Genomic DNA, 10420 nt, shown 5'->3' on the forward strand with positions numbered 1-10420 from the left:
AGGAGCTGAGCACTGACACTGCTGGGCGGGTACATGCAGGAGCTGAGCACTGACACTGCTGGGGGGGTACGTACAGGAGCTGAGCACTGACACTGCTGGGGGGGGGTACATGCAGGAGCTGAGCACTGACACTGCTGGGGGGTACGTACAGGAGCTGAGCACTGACACTGCTGGGGGTACGTACAGGAGCTGAGCACTGACACTGCTGGGGTTACATGCAGGAGCTGAGCACTGACACTGCTGGGCGGGTACATGCAGGAGCTGAGCACTGACACTGCTGGGGGGGTACGTACAGGAGCTGAGCACTGAAACTGCTGGGGGGGGGTACATGCAGGAGCTGAGCACTGACACTGCTGGGGGGGTACATGCAGGAGCTGAGCACTGACACTGCTGGGGGGTACGTGCAGGAGCTGAGCACTGATACTGCTGGGGGGTACGTGCAGGAGCTGAGCACTGACACTGCTGGGGGTACGTGCAGGAGCTGAGCACTGACACTGCTGGGGAGGTACGTGCAGGAGCTGAGCACTGACACTGCTGGGGGGTACGTGCAGGAGCTGAGCACTGACACTGCTGGGGGGTACGTGCAGGAGCTTAGCACTGACACTGCTGGGGGGTACGTGCAGGAGCTGAGCACTGACACTGCTGGGGGGAACGTGCAGGAGCTGAGCACTGACACTGCTGGGGGTATATGCAGGAGCTGAGCACTGACACTGCTGGGGAGGTACGTGCAGGAGCTGAGCACTGACACTGCTGGGGGTACGTGCAGGAGCTGAGCACTGACACTGCTGGGGGGTACGTGCAGGAGCTGAGCACTGACACTGCTGGAGGGGTACGTGCAGGAGCTGAGTACTGACACTGCTGGGGGGTACGTGCAGGAGCTGAGCACTGACACTGCTGGGGGGTACGTGCAGGAGCTGAGCACTGACACTGCTGGGGGTACGTGCAGGAGCTGAGCACTGACACTGCTGGGGGTACAGCTGAGCACTGACACTGCTGGGGGGTACATGCAGGAGCTGTGCATTGATGCTGCTGGGGGGTACGTGCAGGAGCTGAGCACTGACACTGCTGGGGGGTACATGCAGGAGCTGTGCATTGATGCTGCTGGGGGGTACGTGCAGGAGCTGAGCACTGACACTGCTGGGCGGGTACATGCAGGAGCTGAGCACTGACACTGCTGGGGGGTACATGCAGGAGCTGAGCACTGACACTGCTGGGGGGTACGTACAGGAGCTGAGCACTGACACTGCTGGGGGGTACGTGCAGGAGCTGAGTACTGACACTGCTGGGGGTACATGCAGGAGCTGAGCACTGACACTGCTGGGGGTACATGCAGGAGCTGAGCACTGACACTGCTGGGGGGTACATGCAGGAGCTGTGCATTGACGCTGCTGGGGGGAACGTGCAGGAGCTGAGCACTGACTGCTGGGCGGGTACATGCAGGAGCTGAGCACTGACACTGCTGGGGGTACATACAGGAGCTGAGCATTGACACTGCTGGGGGGTACGTGCAGGAGCTGAGCACTGGCACTGCTGGGGGGTACGTGCAGGAGCTGAGCACTGACACTGCTGGGGGGTACATGCAGGAGCTGAGCACTGACACTGCTGGGGGGTACGTGCAGGAGCTGAGCACTGACACTGCTGGGGGTACATGCAGGAGCTGAGCACTGACACTGCTGGGGGTACATGCAGGAGCTGAGCACTGACACTGCTGGGGGGTACATGCAGGAGCTGTGCATTGACGCTGCTGGGGGGAACGTGCAGGAGCTGAGCACTGACACTGCTGGGCGGGTACATGCAGGAGCTGAGCACTGACACTGCTGGGGGTACATACAGGAGCTGAGCATTGACACTGCTGGGGGGTACGTGCAGGAGCTGAGCACTGGCACTGCTGGGGGGTACGTGCAGGAGCTGAGCACTGACACTGCTGGGGGGTACATGCAGGAGCTGAGCACTGACACTGCTGGAGGGTACGTGCAGGAGCTGAGCACTGACACTGCTGGGGGGTACGTGCAGGAGCTGAGCACTGACACTGCTGGGGGGTACGTGCAGGAGCTGAGCACTGACACTGCTGGGGGGTACGTGCAGGAGCTGAGCACTGATACTGCTGGGGGGTACATGCAGGAGCTGAGCACTGACACTGCTGGGGGGTACATGCAGGAGCTGTGCATTGATGCTGCTGGGGGGTACGTGCAGGAGCTGAGCACTGACACTGCTGGAGGGTACATGCAGGAGCTGTGCACTGACACTGCTGGGGGGTACATGCAGGAGCTGAGCACTGACACTGTTGGAGGGTACATGCAGGAGCTGAGCACTGACACTGCTGGGGGGTACATGCAGGAGCTGAGCACTGACACTGCTGGTGGGGTACATGCAGGAGCTGAGCACTGACACTGCTGGGGGGTTACGTGCAGGAGCTGCGCACTGACGCTGCTGGGGGGTTACGTGCAGGAGCTGCGCACTGACGCTGCTGGGGGGTACGTGCAGGAGCTGAGTACTGACACTGCTGGAGGGGTACGTGCAGGAGCTGAGTACTGACACTTCTGGGGGGTACGTGCAGGAGCTGAGCACTGACACTGCTGGGGGGTACGTGCAGGAGCTGAGCACTGACACTGCTGGGGGTACGTGCAGGAGCTGAGCACTGACACTGCTGGGGGTACATACAGGAGCTGAGCACTGACACTGCTGGGGGGTACATGCAGGAACTGTGCATTGATGCTGCTGGGGGGTACGTGCAGGAGCTGAGCACTGACACTGCTGGAGGGTACATGCAGGAGCTGTGCACTGACACTGCTGGGGGGTACATGCAGGAGCTGAGCACTGACACTGCTGGAGGGTACATGCAGGAGCTGAGCACTGACACTGCTGGGGGGTACATGCAGGAGCTGAGCACTGACACTGCTGGTGGGGTACATGCAGGAGCCGAGCACTGACACTGCTGGGGGGTTACGTGCAGGAGCTGCGCACTGACGCTGCTGGGGGGTTACGTGCAGGAGCTGCGCACTGACGCTGCTGGGGGGTACGTGCAGGAGCTGAGTACTGACACTGCTGGGGGGGTACATGCAGGAGCTGAGCACTGACACTGCTGGGGGGGTACGTGCAGGAGCTGCGCACTGACACTGCTAGGGGGTACGTGCAGGAGCTGAGCACTGACACTGCTGGGGGTACATGCAGGAGCTGAGCACTGACACTGCTGGGCGGGTACATGCAGGAGCTGAGCACTGACACTGCTGGGGGTACATACAGGAGCTGAGCACTGACACTGCTGGGGGGTACATGCAGGAGCTGTGCATTGATGCTGCTGGGGGGTACGTGCAGGAGCTGAGCACTGACACTGCTGGGGGGTACGTACAGGAGCTGCGCACTGACACTGCTGGGGGGTACGTACAGGAGCTGAGCACTGACACTGCTGGGGGGTACGTGCAGGAGCTGAGCACTGACACTACTGGGGGGGTACGTACAGGAGCTGAGCACTGACACTGCTGGGGGGGTACATGCAGGAGCTGAGCACTGACACTGCTGGGGGGTACATACAGGAGCTGAGCACTGACACTGCTGGGGGGTACGTGCAGGAGCTGAGCACTGACACTGCTGGGGGGTACGTGCAGGAGCTGAGCACTGACACTGCTGGGGGGTACGTACAGGAGCTGAGCACTGACACTGCTGGGGGGTACGTGCAGGAGCTGAGCACTGACACTGCTGGGGGGTACGTACAGGAGCTGAGCACTGACACTGCTGGGGGGTATGTGCAGGAGCTGAGCACGGACACTGCTGGGGGGTACGTACAGGAGCTGAGCACTGACACTGCTGGTGGGGTACGTGCAGGAGCTGAGCACTGACACTGCTGGGGGGGTACGTGCAGGAGCTGAGCACTGACACTGCTGGGGGGGTACATGCAGGAGCTGAGCACTGACACTGCTGGGGGGGTACATGCAGGAGCTGAGCACTGACACTGCTGGGGGGGTACATGCAGGAGCTGAGCACTGACACTGCTGGGGGGTACGTGCAGGAGCTGAGCACTGACACTGCTGGAGGGGTACGTGCAGGAGCTGAGCACTGACACTGCTGGGGGGGTACATGCAGGAGCTGAGCACTGACACTGCTGGGGGGTACGTGCAGGAGCTGAGCACTGACACTGCTGGAGGGGTACGTGCAGGAGCTGAGCACTGACACTGCTGGGGGGTACGTGCAGGAGCTGAGCACTGACACTGCTGGGGGGTACGTGCAGGAGCTGAGGAGCTGCGCACTGACGCTGCTGGGAGGTACGTACAGGAGCTGAGCACTGACACTGCTGGGGGGGTACATGCAGGAGCTGAGCACTGACACTGCTGGGGGGGTACGTGCAGGAGCTGCGCACTGACACTGCTGGGGGGTACATGCAGGAGCTGAGCACTGACACTGCTGGGGGTTACGTACAGGAGCTGAGCACTGACACTGCTGGGGGGTACATGCAGGAGCTGAGCACTGACACTGCTGGTGGGGTGCATAGGTCGGCACCTGCTTTGCCTATATGGTAATCCGGATCTGGGGGCACGGATGTGAGTGAGAGCAGCAGAGAGACTACACTATACAACGCTCGCTGACGATGCGATGTAACTCGCCATTTCTTAGTGCGAGAAAACATCCAGCATTTCTCCTTCATCCACTAGGGGACACTGGAGCGCAGTTACAATGGGGATATAGTAGGCAGTAACTGGGAGCTGGCACTTTAAAACTCTAACACCGTGGCTAGCTCCTCCCCTACTATGTGCCCCCTCCAAGCCAGTCTTTGTTTTGTGCCCAAGGGAGCTGGTCACTCTTGGGTTTTCTCTTAAGAATTTTTTTTTTCTTTTCTTTCTTCACAGACTGGCAGCGTGCGGCTCGGGATGGGCCCCGGCTGAAGGAGACACGGAGCTCTCCAGAGCTGGCCGGACACCGCTGCGTGCGGCGTGTGTCGGGGCCGTTCCGTCGGTAGAAGATTCTGGTAGCACGGCAGCGGTAAGTATATGTGGCCGGACACCGCTCACTCCACCAAGAACAGCAGCAGCGGTGAGTAACAAAGCTGTACTTTATTCTTGTGGTGGCTATTATACACTGTTCAAAAAAAATAAAGGGAACACTTAAAGAACACAATGTAACTCCAAGTCAATCACACTTCTGTGAAATCAAACTGTCCACTTAGGAAGCAACACTGATTGACAATCAATTTCACATGCTGTTGTGCAAATGGAATAGACAACAGGTGGGAATTATAGGCAATTAGCAAGACACCCCCAATAAAGGAGTTGTTCTGCAGGTGGTGACCACAGACCACTTCTCAGCTTCTATGCTTTCTGGCTGATGTTTTGGTCACTTTTGAAAGCTGGTGGTGCTTTCACTCTAGTGGTAGCATGAGACGGAGTCTACAACCCACACAAGTGGCTCAGGTAGTGCAGCTCATCCAGGATGGCATATCAATGCAATCTGTGGCAAGAAGGTTTGCTGTGTCTGTCAGCATAGTGTCCAGAGCATGGAGGCGCTACCAGGAGACAAGCCAGTACATCAGGAGACATGGAGGAGGCCGTAGGAGGGCAACAACCCAGCAGCAGGACCGCTACCTCCGCCTTTGTGCAAGGAGGAACAGAAGGAGCACTGCCAGAGCCCTGCAAAATGACCTCCAGCAAGCCACAAATGTGCATGTGTCTACTCAAATGATCAGAAACAGAGGGTGGTATGAGGGCCCGACGTCCACAGGTGGTAGTTGTGCTTACAGCCCAACACCGTGTAGGACGTTTGGCATTTGCCAGAGAACACCAAGATTGGCAAATTCGCCACTGGCGCCCTGTGCTCTTCACAGATGAAAGCAGGTTCTCGCTGAGCAGATGTGACAGAGTCTGGAGACGCAGAGGAAAACGTTCTGCTGCCTGCAACATCCTCCAGCATGACCGGTTTGGCAGTGGGTCAGTAATGGTGTGGGGTGGCATTTCTTTGGGGGGCCGCACAGCCCTCCGTGTGCTCGCCAGAGGTAGCCTGACAGCCATTAGGTACCGAGATGAGATCCTCAGACCCCTTGTGAGACCATATGCTGGTGCGGTTGGCCCTGGGTTCCTCCTAATGCAAGACAATGCTAGACCTCATGTTGCTGGAGTGTGTCAGCAGTTCCTGCAAGACGAAGGCATTGATGCTATGGACTGGCCCGCCCGTTCCCCAGACTGAATCCAATTGAGCACATCTGGGACATCATGTCTCGCTCCATCCACCAACGCCACGTTGCACCACAGACTGTCCAGTAGTTGGCGGATGCTTTAGTCCAGGTCTGGGAGGAGATCCCTCAGGAGACCATCCACCACCTCATCAGGAGCATGCCCAGGTGTTGTAGGGAGGTCATACAGGCACGTGGAGGCCACACACACTACTGAGCCTCATTTTGACTTGTTTTAAGTAAATTACATCAAAGTTGGATCAGCCTGTAGTGTGTTTTTCTACTTTAATTTTGAGTGTGACTCCAAATCCAGACCTCCATGGGTTAATAAATTTGATTTCCATTGATAATTTTTGTGTGATTTTGTTGTCAGCACATTCAACTATGTAAAGAACAAAGTATTTAATAAGAATATTTAATTCATTCAGATCTAGGATGTGTTATTTTAGTGTTACCTTTATTTTTTTGAGCAGTATATTATGTACCTGTATTAGGAGCTATACTGCTCTGCAGGGCTTTCAGGGTTTAATCCCCCGGCTCCCCGCTTTCCCTGCTCTCAGCTCTGGTCTCTGGCGGCCACGGCTCACTCCCCCCACACGGATACCCGCTCAGCGCGGCTCACAGAACCGGCACGGTGATACCGCTGGAGGCGTGCTGCAAGTTTGAATCTGGCGCCATTACGGGGGGGGCGGAGTTTAGTCCCGCTCTGCTCCGCCGGGCTCAGCGCGCGCTGGCAGCCATTTTACAAGGCTGCAGCGCGGAAAGAAGAGGCTTCGTTTGTCCTCCGGTCACAGTGAGAGTGTTGCAGTGGGGACAGGGGGCACTGGGGGCACCTATACTTTACCAGCATGGGCTGTTTCCCTGGCAAAATCAGTTGATGGGCTCTCTAGGGCTGTAATCCCTTCCCAAGCCCCGTCCTTTAGTCCCCCCCTTCCCCACAGGCTTCTAAAAAGAGATTGCTAGCCTCTGTGTTGCAGGAATCTGATGATGATATGCCTCAATTAGATGAGACGGTAGTAGATATATAGGATACTGATGACGATCAGGTGTATGAGGACTCTGAACCAGTAGCTCAGGGTATAGAGGCTCTTATTACTGCTATTCACTCAGTATTACAGTGGAGGAGACGGAGCAGGACGCCTTACGCCCTTCAAGGTTTGGCACCAACCAATGCTTGCCGGTGACCTTTCCAGTTTCAGAGGGGCTTGATGCGCTCATAACGGCAGCCTGGAAACATCCAGACGCGAAATTTCAGGTATCAAGGAAAATGTCTTCCTATCCTTTTCCCGCAGATAGCAGGAAGCGTTATGAGACCTCTCCGATTATGGATCCTTCGGTGTCTCATCTGTCCAAGAAGATGGTTCTGCCGGTTCCTGGAGCGACTTCGCTGAAGGAAGCGTCGGATAGGAAGTTGGAATCCACCTTGAAGACTATTTACTCGGCTGCGGGGGTATTACATCGCCCGGCGCAGGTAGGTTGTTGGGTCAACAAGGCGATGGAAGCTTGGGCGGAGCAATTGTCCTCTGGAATTTGTGACGATTTGCCGGCGGATCAGCTGATACAGTTGGCGGAACACATCCGTTAATCAGCCCTTTATCTTTGCGAGGCTTCCAAGGACATCTGTATTCTCGGAGCTAGGATTTCCGCTTTAGCAATTTCGGCCCGCAGAGCTCTCTGGCTGCGGCAGTGGCATGTGGATACGGAGTCCAAAAGCGCAGCAGAAGCATTGCCCTTTACGGGAGAGGTCCTGTTCGGTAAGGGTCTGGATGCCTGGATTTCTCAGGCCACTGGAGGTAAGTCGACTTATCTTCCTTCTGCTGCACCAGCCCCTCGCAGGCCATATAGGGGTCCCACCTTTCGATCCTTTCGTGCCCCTTCCAGGTTTCGAGGTCAGGCCAGGGGAGGAGCTTCCGCCTCCCGTGGCCATAGGGGTAGAGGCAGAAGTTCCACAGCCTCAACCCAGTCAGAGGTTAAGTCATCCACCGCTACTACTGCATGACGGGCTTCCCTCCCACCTGGGAGACCACAGGGTGGGAGCTCGTCTGTGGGATTTTAAGGAAGTCTGGGTACAGTCCTGTCCAGATGCTTGGGTCGGGGATCTCATCATTTGCGGTTACAAGCTCGACTTTCAGGCCCGACCGCCCCAGCGTTTTTTTACCACGGGTTTACCAGTTTCCGACAACAGAAGAGTTGCCTTGCAGGCAGCGGTCCAGAAGCTTCTATCCGCAAAGGTATTGATCCCTGTTCCCTCTCATCATCGGAAACAGGGCTATTACTCAAACCTGTTTCTCGTACCGAAGCCGGACGGCTCGGTCAGGCCAATCCTGAACTTGAAGGATCTCAATCCGTATTTGAGAGTATTCAAGTTCAAGATGGAGTCCCTCCAGTCAGTTATTGCGGGGTTGGAACAAAACGAGTTTCTGGCGTCCTTAGACATCAAGGATGCATACTTACATGTTCCAATTTGGCCTACTCATCAGGCTTTTCTCCGGTTTGCGATACAGGACGCTCACTTCCAGTTCCAGGCCCTTCCGTTCGGTCTCTCTTCTGCTCCCAGAGTATTCACAAAGGTCATGGCAGTCATGATGGCCCTACTTCGGAAGCAGGGTGTGACGATTGTCCCCTATCTGGACGATCTGCTAATAAAGGCACGCTCGGCAGACCTGTTACTTCACAATATCCATATAACGCAGGACCTTCTGATTCGGCATGGGTGGATCCTGAACTTCCCGAAGTCTCACTTATGCCCCTCACAATGGTTTCTGTTTTTGGGGATGATTCTCGACACGGTCCGTCAGAGGGTTTTTCTTCCACAGGACAAGCTCCTATCTCTGCAGACGCTGGTAAGGTCGGTACTTCGACACCGTTGGGTGTCAGTGTATCTGTGCATTCGCCTTCTGGGAAAGATGGTAGCGGCGTTTGAAGCTCTTCCGTACGGTCGCTTCCACTCTCGACCGTTCCAGCTGTGTCTTCTACATCAGTGGTCGGGATATCATCTGTTCCTTCATCAGCGGGTGACGCTATCTCCAAAGGCACGGTCGTCGCTTCTCTGGTGGCTCCAGTCGGCGCATCTGTTGGAAGGAAGGTGGTTCAGTGTTTGGGATTGGACTCTCCTCACCACGGACACAAATCTGCGAGGCTGGGGGGCAGTGACCCTCGAACATTGCTTTCAGGGGCGTTGGTCGATTCACGAATCCGCTCTCCCCATAAACATTCTCGAACTGAGGGTGGTATACAATGCTCTACTTCAGGCACATCACCTGCTGCGCGGTCGAGCGGCCAGAGTTCAGTCCGACAACGCCACAATGGTAGCGTACATCAACCGTCAGGGCGGCACTCGCAGCCGTGCAGCGATGAGGAAGGTCACCAACATCCTTCTCTGGACGGAGGAGTATGCTCTGTCCTTCTCTGCGATATTAATTCCTGGAGTGGACAATTGGGAAGCCTATTACCTCAGCCGACAGGACATGCACCATCCCCAGGTGTTTTGTCAGCTGGTCCGCTAGTGGGGAAAATCACAAATCGACCTCATGGCGTCCCGCCTGAACCATCAGCTGCCTCTGTATTACTCTCGAACGAGGGACCCGGCGGCGGCGGGCGTGGATGCCCTCACGGCTCCTTGGAATTTCCAGTTCGTTTACCTCTTTCCTCCTTTCCCGTTGTTCTACAACGCATCAAGAGAGAAAACGCTCTGGTCCTCCCAGTGGCTCCAGATTGGCCGCGCAGGGCTTGGTACTCCACCCTACACCTGTTGTCAGTAGCCGAGCCTTGGCCCCTGCCACTATGGGACGATCTGCTACAACAGGGTCCTTTTCTTTATCCAGACTTACGCAGGCTACGTTTGATGGCGTGGCTGTTGAGAAGGCCATCTTGAAAAGGAAAGGGATTCCTCGTACGGTTATACCTACTATGCTTCGGCTAGAAAGTAAAGTCATATCGTCTCACTACTATCGCATTTGGAAGGCTTATGTAGCCTGGTGTGAACGTCGAGCGTTTTCTCCTTCAGTTTTTCGCTTGGCCCGCCTTCTCAGTTTTTTGCAGGCGGGTTTCTCGGCAGGACTACGACTGGGTTCACTAAAGGTGCAGGTCTCTGCTCTTTCGGTTTTCTTCCAGAAGAAATTAGCCTTGCTGCCAGAGGTTTAGACTTTCTTTCAGGGGGTTCTACGGATACAGCCTCCCTTTCGCCCTCCAACAGCACCATGGGACCTCCATCTGGTCCTCTCTTTTCTGCAGTCTTCGTTGTTTGAGCCTCTGGAGTCGGTG

The sequence above is a fragment of the Pseudophryne corroboree genome, chromosome 2 (assembly GCF_028390025.1).
Source record: "Pseudophryne corroboree isolate aPseCor3 chromosome 2, aPseCor3.hap2, whole genome shotgun sequence".
Classification (NCBI taxonomy): domain Eukaryota; kingdom Metazoa; phylum Chordata; class Amphibia; order Anura; family Myobatrachidae; genus Pseudophryne; species Pseudophryne corroboree.